At 43.9% G+C, this 12619-nt stretch overlaps 1 pseudogene; it reads left to right on the plus strand.

Moving 5' to 3' along the window:
• The first annotated feature begins 6283 nt into the window (after positions 1–6283).
• LOC136381282 (saccharopine dehydrogenase-like oxidoreductase pseudogene) lies at positions 6284–7565 on the plus strand (annotated as a pseudogene).
• The last annotated feature ends 5054 nt before the right edge of the window (positions 7566–12619 follow it).

A 12619-nucleotide genomic window follows, 5' to 3' on the forward strand; every position in this document is an offset into this window, starting at 1 on the left:
CCTCGGCCTCCTTACCTTCTAGGACAGTGGCAAGTAAGTGTTCTTCAGACAGTGGGACAGTTACTTCCATGCTGACCTCTGCCTCTTTGTTCCCCATAGGGCTTTCCTCCCGTCGGAAGGTTATGGTGGCCTGAAGTTTCTGCAATAAGTCCCTTCCAAGCAGTGGGTAAGGGCAGTCTGGGATGACTAGGAAAGAGTGGGTGATGGCACCTCGACCTAAGTCAGTAATTCTTGCGGTGGCCCATGGGTAGGCTTCTGCTTTGTCCGTTGCCCCTCTTATCTTAGTAGTTGTCTTCTGCATCTGGCCCTGTGGTTTCTTTAGAACTGAGTAGGTGGCTCCTGTGTCGACTAGGAAGTCTATTGGCTTTCCTTCAACTGTTAAGGTGACCATGGGCTCCTGGGAGCCAACGGGAATGGAGCCCTGGCCCTGTCAGTCTAAGGTTTGGAGCAAGACCTCTTGGCCCTTGGCTGTCAGCCTTCAACCTTGGACACTCTCTTTTCTAGTGTCCTTTCTCCTTGTAATAGGTGCATTGATCCTTGTCTATTCGCTGTCCTTGACCCTTCCTCTGTCCCCCTTTCCCTTTGGGGGGAGGTTTCTGGGTAGTGGCAGCGATCAGAATTTTGGCAACTTCCTTCGCTCTGCCAACCTCCAGATCATCCCTATTGACATACACCTTCTGGGCTATCTCTAATAGCTTGCTTCTATTCTCTCCCTTGAACCCCTCAATCTTCTGAAGCTTTTTCCTAATATCTGAAGTGGCCTGAGTCACAAAGGCTATATTTACTAGTCTCCTGTTCTCTTCTGCCTCAGGATCTAGAGGGGTATATGCTCTATAAGCCTCTATGAGTTTCTCTAGAAAGGCTGCTGGGGATTCCTCTCTTCCCTGGATGACTTCACTTACTTTGCTAAAGTTGGTTGACTTTCTAGCTGCTGCCTTGAGCCCCCTCAACAGAGCCCGGCAATACTGGAGGAGCATGTCCCTTCCCCCCAGCGGTATTAGGGTCCTAGGTAGGAGGTTGAGATAGGAGAACATCTTCTATTTCCCTTCTTCCCTCCCAAGTTTCCTTTTCTTCTCCTAATACCGCCTTAGCAGCTTCTCTCATTATTCTGTCCCTTTCTTCGGAAGTGAAGAGGGTTTGTAAAATCTGCTGACAATCATCCCACATGGGCTGATGGGTCCTAAAAATGGTCTCAAGGAGAGATATTAGTCCCTGAGGTTTCTTGGAAAATGGGGGATTCTGATGTTTCCAATTGTATAAATCACTAGTGGAAAAAGGCACATAGATGAGGCGAGGAGGTGCCCGTAGGCCAGCATCTGGTGCTGGCGGCACCTCCTGGAGAGGCAAAATGGCTGCTCCTCCTGGAGGAGGAGACAAAATGGCTGCGCCTCCCAGAGGAGGAAACAAAATGCTGCGCCTCCCGGAAGAGGAGGCAAAAATGGCTGTATCTACCCACACATCCATATACAGGTATTGGTCTGGGTGGGGAGCCCTATAGACCATGGCTCTGATAGCAAACAAAATTGGAAGGTCAAAAGTGCCCTCTGTGGGCCATCCCATATTAAATGCAGGCCATTCTAGCTGGCTCAAGATCCAGAGGAAACCTGGACTCGGCTGCGGACCTCCGTACCCCTGAGCCCTCTTCTGGAATTCAGAAAAATTCTTCAACAGGCACTCAAGCAGGGATCCTGGCACAGACTCCTGTTGTCCCATCCTAGATGACTCAGGAATAATGAGAAAGGGTAGGATACAGGCAACACACACTATTAACACCAGGAACACACTTGTCTCTCTCACACTCAACTCAGTCATTTGAGCTCAGACAAAATGCAGTGCAGCACAAAATGGATTCCTAATGTGACTGGTCACTCCAAAGTTAACAAATCCAAATATCCAAATTTCAGAGAGTGGGTAGGTTACCGGCAGCGTCCGACCTACTACCTCAGGATTATGTGCTCCGGAGCCCAAAAGCCAAACCAAACGAGGATCCTCTGTGAATACTTACTCAGCTTGAGCTGTCCTTCTGGTCTCTGACCCAAAACTCCGCCAAGGGAGAATCCTGGGCGAGCCCTCAAAATTTAGCATCCACCAGGTATGAGAACAAACGTTGGAGACTTTCAGGAGTTAAGATGTTACTTTATTGGCCAGTTTAACCTGCGCAAGGGCGAACTCCCAAGATGTCCGGAGACACCATGCCCACAAGGAGCTGCAAATGGAAGCCGCACCTGGAGCTTACAGCCAGGCCCTTATATATCCTAAGTGAGCAAGTCAGATGTGGCAGTTTAGCTATTGGCTAGGGAGGTCACACGCAGCATAGCAACAGGGGCTGGCATAGCAACAGGGGCCGGTTTTAGCTTAGTGGCGAATTTCAAACATAAACTTCTGATAAGGGTCTCTGACTTTCTTTGTTCTCAGCCTCACAGGAGCCATATCAGCACTTACTGTTCCTTCAATAGTTACACTCTTTGCAACACTCCCTGTTCCTTCAATAGTTACACTCTTTGGCAGCCCCAGTACTCCCTGAATCTAACATTCCGGCCAGGGCCAGCAGTGACTTTTAAAATGTGGTCTTCTGGCCCTGGCCGGTTGGCTCAGTGGTAGAGCATCGGCCTGGCGTGCAGAAGTCCTGGGTTCAATTCCCAGCCAGGGCACATAGGAGAAACGCCCATCTGCTTCTCCACCCCTCCCCCTCTCCTTCCTCTCTGTCTTTCTCTTCCCCTCCCGCAGCCGAGGCTCCATTGGAGTAAAGATGGCCCGGGCACTGGGGATGGCTCCTTGGCCTCTGCCCCAGGCACTAGAGTGGCTCTGGTCGCAACAGAGTGATGCCCTGGAGGGGCAGAGCATCGCCCCCTGGTGGGCAGAGTGTCGCCCCCTGGTGAGTGTGCTGGGTGGATCCTGGTTGGGCACATGAGTGAGTCTGTCTGACTGTCTCTCCCCGTTTCCAGCTTCAGAAAAATACAAAAAAAAAAATATGGTCTTCAAAGCTTTGACTTTCCTAAAGCCTGAAATTGAAGACATCCTGTGAAAGGTTTGTAAAGGCAAAAAGAGAAGAGGGAGTGGTTCTGCCCTGCTCTGCCCCAGGAAAGGGTCCGGCAGGAGCAGAAAGGCTGATGAGGGTCAGCCACCCACACACTGCCTTGTGCAGCTCTGTCGAGGGAGCAAGGTCTCAGGGGCAATGCTGCTATGTGCGTCCAGGAAGAGTGGCGCACATTTCTCTTTGTCCCAGAATTGTCATCCTTAGCAGAGACTCCTGCAGTGTGTCCCATGCCATTGAAGGGAGCATTGCAGGTCCCCAGTGGCCCACTGAAGGTGTCTGCAGTGACCAGGGTGGGAGCTGGAGGCCTCCCTACTGGTTTATGGGCTTCTTTGTTGTTAACTCGAAAGGGAAGGAGGCCCCAGGAAGAAATGAGATTAGATTTCTTTTTTTTTCAAATATTGTATCCAAGTTATATTTAAATAAATGAGAAGACTGATTAGTAGGTTAAGAAAAGGTGTTATAACTGCCACCTGACCAGCAGGAGGAGATCAGGTGAATGGGGCTTTTGGTTCATTATTTAGTTTCTTTGTCCTTGAGGTTTCATACAAGACCATCTGGGAATGTCGATGGGAGAGGCTATGCGGAGGCTCTGGACCTGAAGGGGCATGTGGCAGGGTGGCAGGATGGGTAAGACACTAGGTGGGCACAGGAATATGGTCAGGAGAATTGGAGTGTTATCACTTTTCCATGTTAAGTTCACATGGCCAATTTCCAGGGTTAGGACAAAACAGGACACTTCAGTGGGGCTGCAATCAGTGTTATAATGAAAGAACATTATCATTGCATGGCCCTGTCAAGTTAAAATGCACGAATCTGGGTTAGGCTTGCCAAAACATAAGCAATTAAAAATATTGAAAAATTGATAATAGCAGCCATGATAGGTTAGTTCAGTTGGTTAGAGCATCATCCCAATTTGCCAACATTGCCAGTTTGATTTCTGGTCAGGGCACATACAAGAATCAACCAATGAATGCATAAATAAGTGCAACAACAAACCTCTCTCTCTCTCTCTCTCTCTCTCTCTCTCTCTCTCTCTCATTCTTCTTCCCCTTTTCTCTCCCTCAGGTCAATAAATAAATTGATAACAGCAGAAGGCATATTTGTACTGATACCCCTCAACACATCCTCCTGTTTGATTATTATGTTTTAGTCTGGACTGACAATTCTGTGCCTGGTGACAGCTGTCATCCTGTGTATCATTCAGGATGGGCCAAGTTGCTGTGGTAACAATCTCAAATCTCAATGGCTCAAAGCAATAGTATTTGTTTCTCTTTCACATTACATCCTCATTGCAAGTCACTCAGGGAACTTTGCTCAGATAGGTAGGGAGGGAGCCTCTTTTTCCATGATTCCTGGGTAGTGACAACCCTGTCCAAGGTCCTGTGCTTTATAGAAGTGCTTTCTTTGAACTTGTCTGTATCCCTCTTAGGTGACAGTGACCAGACAGGACTGGCAGGCAACTTCCTTGAGCCTGGACTTAGTCCTATGTGAGTCTCAATTGTTGGAATTGTGGACCTAAAATTTTTCTAAGTCCCCTTCCTGTGTGTAGGACTTGCTGGGCCATAATGGGTGGAGCTATCTTTGTGGTGTTCTTTGACTCTGAAGCAGGACTCATGGTAGTCCAATTCCCCATTGCTCCCTTTTGGGATAGAGGCATTTCCCAAGTGATGAATGAGACGGGTTCTGTAGGCTTGTTCTTAAGTTGAATTTGTATGTAAGTTGGAACAGGTACATTTACCCATTAAATGGAACTTAGGTGTTTGTCAAATAGTATTTATTTTGACCTTTCTGTGCATATAAAGACTTAAACATTTTCAAACTTATAGAACCTATCACTTTTGTAACCTGGGGACTGCTTGAACTTGTCAACCTTCTATCAAGTACGTGGAGTCAACCACATGCTCCAAGGAGCACCATAGCTCAACTTTGCACCTGTGGGGTTACCTGGACTCCGAGGCCAGAGTCAGCTTTCAGAGGAGTTTTCTGGGAAGTGGATCACCCCTGCTCACTACCTTATTTTATTATTTTATTTTTATGGAACTATGTGTGGTTGGGCCACAAGAATATTCTGATTTTGGTGACTCTCACTCATGTTAGAAACAGAATGAATTCAGGATTTTGAACTAGCTGAAGTCTACCTCTGACTGACATGTTTGACCTGTGTGTTGGGGTCTTTGTGTCACCATCTACATTCTAACTTTTGCTGCCTCCAATTAACTGAAGCCAAGGGCAGAAGGGATGGTTGGTGACACAGGTCCTTTATACCATACATCTCTTCATTCCTGGCTGCCATGTAGTCACTCCACCCACTCCACAGCCTTTATGGCAAGCTTCTGGTAGTCTCTGGGGTTGACAGTGCTTTTATGCACTGGGGACTTTCAAAACTGTAACCTTGTAATGCAATAAACCCTTCTCTTGGTGTTCCATGCAGCAATGTTATGCTCTCTTTTTTTTTTTTTTTTGTTTTGTTTGTATTTTTCCGAAGCTGGAAATGGGGAGAGACAGTCAGACAGACTCCCACATGCGCCTGACCGGGATCCACCCAGCACGCCCACCAGGGGCGACGCTCTGCCCACCAGGGGGCGATGCTTTGCCCCTCCGGGGCGTCGCTCTGCTGCAACCAGAGCCACTCTAGCGCCTGGGGCAGAGGCCAAGGAGCCATCCCCAGCGCCCGGGCCATCCTTGCTCCAATGGAGCCTTGGGTGCGGGAGGGGAAGAGAGAGACAGAGAGGAAGGAGGGGAGGGGGTGGAGAAGCAAATGGGCGCTTCTCCTATGTGCCCTGGCCGGGAATCAAACCCGGGTTCCCCGCACGCCAGGCCGATGCTCTACCGCTGAGCCAACCGGCCAGGGCCTGTTATGCTCTCCTAGATGGTCTTAAGTCATTGCAGGTTGAAGTACAGAAGTTACTTGTGCAGGTGAGATGACTCATTCCTCTCTACCCATTGACCTCTTGCTTACTTCCCTGTGGAAGGTAGTGTACAGAAGGCAGGTATGTGGTCAACATGGATGGTGATCCCACTTTAGGAATGCAATGATTTTTGTTTAAGGGGTTCAAGAGAAGTATGGTTGGAAAAAGTGGTGTTCTACTTTTATGTTATAAAATACTGAACAGTGAGTTTAACATGACCAGAAAATGAATTACCTCACATTTTCCTGTGCACTGTGGTTAAAAAAGCTTACATTTGTGGTCATCATCAAGGAAACACAATAATGGCTTCTAAGAAAGTCATTGGATTGGGCTCATCATGGCTACCAACCAGAGGCCTTTCCATCTGGTGGTCTTTGGTGCCTCTCGCTTCGCTGGCCAGTTCATGATGAGGAGGTGGCCTGGAAGCAGGTGGACCCAAAAGGGAACTCCTGTCTGCTCTGGGATGTGGCAGTTCATTCCCAGGAGAAGCTGCAGCGGGTGCTGGGCAGGGCTTCCATAAAGCTGGGAAGGCTGACACTATCACCTGAAGTTGGAATAATAATTTTGATAACACTGATCCAGCCTCATTTGATGAAATGGCCAAACAAGCAACAGTTGTCCTCAATTCTTCAAAACTACACAAATGTTATGGAGAACCTATAGTAATAGCATGTGTTGAAATTGGAACTAGTTGTATTGACATCTCTGAAAACCTTATTTCTGGAACTAATTTTTTGGAAGAGTCATGAGAAATCTGCCGAGAAAAGGGGTCTAGGTCTGTATTATTAGAAACAGTGACTTTGACTCCATTCTGGCAGAGCTAGAAGTATATATACCAGAAATAACATGAATGTTCCTTTGGCTACGGTGGACTGTTTCCTGACTATACATTCAGGACCTGAGGAGTTGTGCATTTGTGATGGTGCCAGGAAATCAGCAATTTATGACTTTGGATATCAGAGTAATTTGAAAAAACTACAAAATGAGTCAAAACTTAAATCTGTCTTAATAACTCCAAAATTGAAAAGGAGGTGGCCAATTTCTTACTGAAGAAAACTCCATAGGGTTCCATTCCTTTCATGGGAGTAGATGTGTCTAGTGTAAAGTAAACTCAGCATTACTTGCATGAAAATTTAGAATAATCACCTGTTCAGTATGTTGCTTATGTAACTGTGGGAGGTAGCACCTCTGCTATTAAGCTGATGTTTATAGGACTTTTCTTGTGTTTTTTGTGAGGTTTGGCATGTAAGGCAACTTCTCATAAAATTTCCATAGCTATTCTCTTGGTTATTTTTCAAAACAAGGCCCAAACCAAAAGCAGATTGATGCCTCAGTATTTACAATGACATTCTTTGGTCACGGATACAGTTGAGGCTTTGGTCCTGATGAGAACAATCCGAACAAACCCAATATCCTCAGGAGAAAAGATCAGTGGCTAGTTAGCAACTACCCCTATAATCATAGTCCAGGCAGCCATGACTCTTCTAAATGATGCCTTTGATATTCCTAATATCAGCAGGGTCTTCACACTAGAAGCAACTTTTGCTGGAACAAAGCTGATCAACAGACTTGACCAACTTGACATTGAATTCAGTGCTGTTAACAGATTGGAAGTCTAAACATTTGAAGAATTAACCTGTCATAAAATTCATGAATTAACAGCTTTTTAATTTAATATTTGAAATTCTTCTATAATCCTATTTGACTGTATGTTGAAAAGATGACAAAACCTAAATATGCATACATTAAAATCAGGGAATTACACTAGCTTATCCTAAATTGCAAATCTTAATGGATTTTGTGATTTTATTGCTTATGAGACAGAACTAATAGTTGACTGACTTTTTTTATTAAAGAATTCCTGGTCAAATTTTATAAGTGAGCTGGCAGATCAGAGAGTGGGATGGATGTCTCTGTGTTGCTCACAGACTTGATGAAGCACCAAGGCTGGTGTTCACGTCAAGCTACAATTCTGCTTTTCTTGTCACGACATTGAGTGGATCTAATTTTCTGATGAGTTTCTCTATGAATGTATGGGTCTTTGCCAAATGAATCTGCACTTTTGCTACTTTAGCTTTGTCAGTTTTCCCTTGCAGTTCTATCAATTTTTGCTGCATTTTAAAATAAAGTTCTGTTATTTGGTAGATAAACCTTTAGGAGAATTATGTCTGCTTGATGACCTCTTATCATTATGAAATATCTTTCTTTACCCTTGGTAATATTCTTTGCTTTGAAATCCTTTTTTGAATATTGTTAGCATGATATATAGTTTTTTATTCTTTCACATTTAGCCTTTTTATGTGCTTACATTTTAATTTCTCTTAGGCAGCATATATTTGGTTTTGCTTTTAAAAATTCCCATATGATAAGCTCTGCCTTTTATTGAGGGTGTTTATAGACCATTTACATTTAGTGTGATTAGTAATATGATTAAGTTTAAATTTACCCATTTGCTATTTAATTTTAATTTTTCTCATCTGTTGTTTTTCTTCTTTTCTGCCTTTTTAAAATTAAGAATATTTTACTTCATTTTTTATCTCCTTTGATATTAGTTTATCTCCTTGCTGTGTTATTTTAGTGGTTACTTTAGTATTTATAGTATACATTTATAACCTATGACATTCTACTTTCAAGTAGAATATATACCATTTCATGTACAGTATAAGATCAACATTATACTGCCATTTCTCCTCACAGCCTTTGCAATTTGTTGTCAAATATTTAATTTTACATCTTATAAACCACCTAGTATATTGTTATCATCTTTTATTTTAAACATTAGTAATCTGTTAGATTTAATTAATAATTTTAAAATATTTTTTTACATGATGAGCATTTCCAGTACTGTTCAATCCTTTGTGTAGATCTAGATTTATACCTAAAATTATTTTTCTTCTACTTGAAAAAGTGTCATTAGTACTTATGGTAGTTCAAGTTTGTTAATAACTGAAAATTTAAGATTTTGTGTGTCATTTATTTTGCTTTATTTTTTTTAATAAATTTTTATTTTAATGGGGTGACATCAATAAATCAAGGTACATATATTCAAAGAAAACATTTCCAGTTTACCTTGTCATTCAGTTCTGCTGCATACCCATCACCAAAAGAGAGATCATCCTCCATCAACCTCTATCCAGTTTTTTTGTACCCCTCCCCCTCCCCTTCCCCCTCTTCCTCCTTCCTTTCCCCCTCCCCTTCCCCCTCTTCCTCCTTCCCTTCCCCCTCCCCCTGCAACCACCACACTCCTATCCATGTCCCTTAGTCTCGCTTCCATGTTCCACCAATGCATGGAATCCTGCAGATCTTGTTTTCCTCTGATTCGCTTATTTCACTCTGCATAATGTTATCAAGATTCTACCATTCTGCTGTAAGTGATCCGATGTCATCATTTCTTCTAGCTGAATAGTATACCATAGTGTATATGTGCCCCATCTTCTTTATCCAGTCTTCTATTTTTTTTTACAGTGATTAAAAGCCTTTAAGCAAACTCTTGGCCAATACAGCAAGAATCCATAAAAGAGTAGTGTCCTTAACATGTTCACCAAGTCCAAGTTGGCCCCATCACCATGCCAAATCCCTGAGAAATGCAACCCAACCACAGTTCAGTCTGTTAGGAGCTGTCACAGGGAGCAGGAGTCCAGGAAAAGTCCACACAGGAAAAGTCCGCATGGCACTGGAATTGTTGTCACCATTCTATACTTTGCAGCTCATGTCCAAGTCCCAATGACAGCTGCTTCTAGCTGGTAATGATTCAGGTAGACTGGAAAAGCCATTTGCAGCATGCATAGATATGGTGCTTCTGTTCTCCTCTGCCTGGAGAGTTGAGACCAGGTTGCTTTTCCCTGGAGCTCTGCAACTGTGGCATGGTAAAGAGAACCTTGGGATACACTAAGCTGGGTGGCAAAGGTAAATTCATAATACAAGTTGGCAAAAGGGGGAAGGAGAGCTCTACATTAGGAGTAGGTCCCAGTCTGAAATATGAGTGGGGCATTGAGGTAAGAGGGATAAAGGAAACACTATATACTTAGCAAAGCAGCAGAAAATAGGACTATCAACACCCACAACAGAGATCTTTGAGGGAAGAATAAAAAACCTGACTATTCAGGCAAAACATAGTTAAGTGGCCCTTGTGCAAATGAAATCAGTTTACCTGCTTCTTGGAAGAAATACCCTAGGCTCGTCCACAGTGTCATAGATGGGGCTGACGGCCCAGGGCACCTTCAGCCTTCAGTGGCAAACCCCAGCTTTCTGGGCAAGGTTAGGTCATAGGTGGCTGGAGCAGGGCTGGAAGAGACTGAACCCTCCCTTAGAGGAGCGAGGGGGAAGCCTACCTTCCAGTGTCCCTGTTTCCTCACAGCAGAGGCATGTAAGCCTGGCAGGCTTTAGCTCAATGACCTTCCTTTCCACTATTGAAGCAGGACCCAGATGGCATCCTATGAGACCTCTTTGGGGCATTGGAGCCTTTAAGGGTATATCCTAAAAGCTGGTAGTTCCCCTGATCTCTATTGGGCTTTTTCTGCGTCTAGGTATCTTAAAAGCCATGGTCAGAAGATCTCGCTGAGGGGTTTGAGGATCCCCATCCGCCTATATAAATCTTTTCCATATATCTGGAGCTATTTGGAAAAAGACAAAACAGTGTTATTAGCTGGATCTAATAAAGAAGGTAGTAGTTTACAGGCGAAAAAGATTTGGTGTCTCCTGTTCATCAGCCTTCAAAAGAAATGTGAAAAAAAATTTTTTTTTAAGTAAAAAGCATATGGTAGACCCGTAGGAGTCATTGGCCTGGTGTGCAGGATTCCCGGGTTCGATTCCTGGCCAGAGCACACAGGAAAAGTGCCCATCTACCTCTCCACCCCTCCCCCTATCCCTCCCCTCCCTCCTCTCCGTCTCTCATTTCCCCTCCCCCAGCCAAGGCTCCACCAGAGCAAAGCCACCCCGGGCACTAAGGATGGCCCCATAGGCTCTGCCCCAGGCGCTAGAATGGCTCTGGTTGTAACAGAGCTACCCCCCAGATGGGCATAGCATCCCCTCCTGGTAGGCATGCCAGGTGGATCCCGGTCAGGCGCATGCGGGAGTCTACCTGACTGCCTCCCCATTTCCATCTTCAGAAAAATACAAAAAATAAATAAATAAAAGAAAAAAAAAAAAGGGGGCATTCCCTTGTGTTAAAGCTCCAGGGAGCATGGAGTGAGCTTGAGTATGTCCTATGAAACATGGAGCTCTATGTTGACATATAAGTCTTTGAAGAAGGAGGAACTGCTAAAATAGTTCCTCAGCATTTGTCCCTAAGACAGCAATCTTTATAGTGGAAACACCATAAGTAAATATTTGCTGTCTGTCTATAGATTAAAGGGGAAATATGGCAAATGCTGAAAAGCCATGCTCTTTGTGCCCCTCCCCTACCCCAACCCCCTCCCTCTCCTCCCCCCACCCTGTACCCCCAACACTGTTGTCCATGTCTGAGTCTCATCTTTTTGTCCCACCTATGTATGGAATCATATAGTTCTTAGTTTTTTCTGATTTACTTCTTTCGCTCAGTATAATGTTATCAAGGCCCAACCATGTTGTTGTAAAAGATCCTATGTCATCATTTCTTATAGCTGAGTAGTATTCCATAGTATATATGTACCAAAGCTTTTTAATCCACTCGTCCTCTGATGGACACTTGGGCTGTTTCCAGATCTTAGCTATTGTGAACAATGCTGCCATAAACATGGGGGTGCATTGCTTCTTTTCAAACAGTGCTATGGTGTTCTTGGGGTATATTCCTAACAGTGGTATAGCTGGGTCAAAAGGCAGTTCAATTTTTAATTTCTTGAGGAATCTCCATACTGTTTTCCACAGTGGCTGCACCAGTCTGCATTCCCACCAGCAGTGCAGGAGGGTTCCCTTTTCTCCACATCCTTGCCAGCACTTATTCTGTGTTGTTTTACTGATGAGCGCCATTCTGGCTGGTGTGAGGTGATATCTCATTGTGGTTTTAATTTGCATTCCTCTAATCATTAGTGATGTTGAACATTTTTTCATATGTCTATTGGCCATCTGTGTGTCCTCTTTTGAGAAGTGTCTATTCATTTCTTTTGCCCATTTTTGGATTGGATTGTTTGTCTTCCTGGTATTAAGTTTTACAAGTTCTTTATAAATTTTGGTTATTAACCCCTTATCAGATGCAATGTCAAATATATTCTCCCATTGTGTAGTTTGTCTTTTTATTCTGTTCTTATTGTCTTTAGCTGTACAAAAGCTTTTTAGTTTGATAAAGTCCCATTTGTTTATCCTGTCTTTTATTTCACTTGCCTGTGGAGACAAATCAGCAAATATATTGCTGCAAGAGATGTCAGAGAGCTTACTGCCTATGTTTTCTTCTAAGATGCTTATGATTTCACGGCTTACATTTAAGTCTTTTATCCATTTTGAGTTTATTTTTGTGAGTGGTGTAAGTTCGTGGTCTAGTTTCATTTTTTTGCAGGTAGCTGTCCCATTTTCCCAACACCATTTGTTGAAAAGGCTGTCTTTACTCCATTGTATTTCCTTACCTCCTTTGTCAAATATCAGTTGTCCATAGAACTGTGGGTTTATTTCTGGGTTCTCTGTTCTGTTCCATTAATCTATGTGACTGTTCTTATGCCAGTACCATGGTGTTTTGAGTACAATAGCCTTATAATATAACTTG

This window comes from Saccopteryx leptura, chromosome 9 (genome assembly GCF_036850995.1).
Source record: "Saccopteryx leptura isolate mSacLep1 chromosome 9, mSacLep1_pri_phased_curated, whole genome shotgun sequence".
Taxonomy (NCBI): Eukaryota; Metazoa; Chordata; class Mammalia; order Chiroptera; family Emballonuridae; genus Saccopteryx; species Saccopteryx leptura.